The sequence below is a fragment of the Meriones unguiculatus genome, chromosome 8 (assembly GCF_030254825.1).
Source record: "Meriones unguiculatus strain TT.TT164.6M chromosome 8, Bangor_MerUng_6.1, whole genome shotgun sequence".
Lineage (NCBI taxonomy): Eukaryota > Metazoa > Chordata > Mammalia > Rodentia > Muridae > Meriones > Meriones unguiculatus.
The window spans coordinates 28,592,244-28,594,698 of record NC_083356.1 but is presented as its reverse complement, the minus strand read 5'-3'; the positions used below and the strand labels follow the sequence as shown (position 1 = coordinate 28,594,698).

General features: G+C 44.4%; 1 pseudogene; it reads right to left on the bottom strand.

Moving 5' to 3' along the window:
* Window positions 1-1,006: 1,006 nt before the first annotated feature.
* On the bottom strand, window positions 1,007-1,702 carry LOC110557619 (rRNA-processing protein UTP23 homolog; annotated as a pseudogene).
* Between the last annotated feature and the right edge of the window lie 753 nt (window positions 1,703-2,455).

Below are 2,455 nucleotides of genomic sequence, written 5' to 3'. Positions count from 1 at the left end.
TCACTCACAAATAGCAAAACCCAGTAGATGAGGATATTGAGCTGGGTTGGTTGCTACTGATTAGAAAGACATTGTAGAGGGATAAATACCATTTCTCTCCACTCGTGAAACCTTAGTCCCTTAGTGATTTGATCTCTCTCTCTCTCTCTCTCTCTCTCTCTCTCTCTCTCTGTGTGTGTGTGTGTGTGTGTGTGTGTGTGTGTGTGTGTCTGTGTAAGTGTGCACATGTGAGTACAGGGTCCTGTGGTGGAGAGGGCATTATGGCTTTCTGCAGTGAAAATATAGACAGGCAATCTTTCTCTGATTTCTTTGCTGCATCCTTGTCGCTAGACACAAGTCACAGTTCCTGTCAGAACTTATAAGAACCAGCAGACAAGGACTATGGAAACATCTACAGTTTGCCCATTACACCTGCTGACTGCCCTTCAAGCTCCCAAAACAGGCTTGCATTTTCCCGTGTTAGCTTGTTAATTTCTTAGCTGTGGGGAGAAAGATTACCAACGGAAATCATGTCCAAAATAATTAAAGCATGCTTTTGAAAAAATAAATTCATGGACAAGGAGTGTCTCTCACTAAGGTGGGGTTCAAGAGATCATCATTGGACATGGGGAAGAGATCATCATTGGACATGCTTGGAACAGGCAGTACAGATCCATTTGTAGTTAAGGTTACAGGTGGGACATAGCTCAATCCTTAAGAAACAGAGATTTAATTGTAAACAGTAACAAGCCTAGTTAGTTTTCACTATAAGATGGATGTAGGCTGGTTTATAAATCTGACTTCTGTATTTTAAAACCTCTTAAGCACAATTTATTTTTTCCAAAGAAACCCAGCCACTCTTTAATTTTAGGCAAAGTGTATGTGCTAGTATTAATTTACAAAAACAAGTTTAGTCCTTTGTTATAAACACTTCCACAGTTTTAAAAGGAAATGAGTCTCACACTGTCTTCCACTGTCCACAGCACTCACCATCCTTCTGCACCATGCTGCTCAGAAAGTACTTTGTCTATGGATCTGTTTCCCTTTTCCTTTTCTTTTCCAAAGCAGGCTACTTTGTATGCTGTTCTTTCTTCTTTTTCTTCAAGCCACTGAGAGGATTATTTCTTCAAGCCACATTATTTTCTTTCCTCCTCCTCCTCCTCCTCCTCCTCCTCCTCCTCCTCCTCCTCCTCCTCCTCCTCCTCCTCCTCCTCCTCCTGCTGCTGCTGCTGCTGCTGCTGCTGGCTGGGCTGACTCCACTGCCTTCACAAAGGCTACTGATCTGGAAGACGGCTTGTCTAAGATTACGGTGTTCTGAATAATGAACATGAGTGGAATTCCAGGACTTTTCTTGACGTTCACAGATAAGTTCTGATCCTGTGTTGCCACAAAATAATGGTGAGGATTCCCCTCATCCACCATGGACAGGAGACATTCTGATCCACTCACTGCTCCTTTAAATGAGGTCAATTTCGAACCTGGAATTTCTGTGCAATCAGTTTTTCTCCCACTGTTTCTAACTCCTTTAGCACACACCTCATGGTGCACAGCTGGGTCTCCCCCATAAGGTTGCTGGGCAGCTGGCCCCACAGCTGGATGCGACCCCACAGCACCGCCTGACAGAAGTGCCATCCAGAAGGATCTGGTAGGGCTTGAGGACCTCAAAATTGTTGCAGAAGAAGGCAAGATGATTCTTGGCCTGTTTCTGCCTGGCGATTTTCATGCCTGCTTAAGCTAGGGGCCAGCCTTGCTTCCGCCTCTTAAATACACCTTTAACACATTTTAAATTTATTCCTTGAGTTTGTAATATATGCACACAATCCATCTTGATCATACCTTCCCCCATCACTTTCCCCTCCAATTGCCTCCAATAATCTATAACACATCATCTCTCTCTCTCCTAACTTAGGGTCTTCTGTTGTAAATGTTTTTTATTTATTTATTTATATACTTTCAACTCATTTAGTACAATTTTTTTTTTTTCAATGCAGTTTATTCAGGAACATTGAACAATCCTCGGACCGCGGGGAAAGCCAGCCCACAGCTTAAATAGCCTCTGGGTAGCCAACCCAGGCGTGCCACGGGGGCAATGCAGATAGGTCCACATACATAGAAGCAAGCCAGATCCTCGGCCTTAGCCAAATGTGGAGTTGTTCGTGACAGAGAGCACTCACCATCGGGAAGGTGGAAGGCAGAAACCAGCTCCATCTTTAAGGCATAGCATTCCGCAGCTCTCTACAGTTCCCCCTTTTTGTTTTAGACGCATCAGGCAAGAGTAGAGGTCTGATCTCTGATATTAGAAATAAATTGGGACTTTGTACAGATGTTCATTTAGGTGTCATCCACCCAAAGAGCATCAGACCCGTCCGATACCTTTTTCTCAGAGGCGGGACCTGGGGCATCAACCCGCATGCAATCAGACATGCTCTTCTCTGGGTCCAAAGCGGCTGACCCTGAGTGCAGTGCTTAGCCTCGC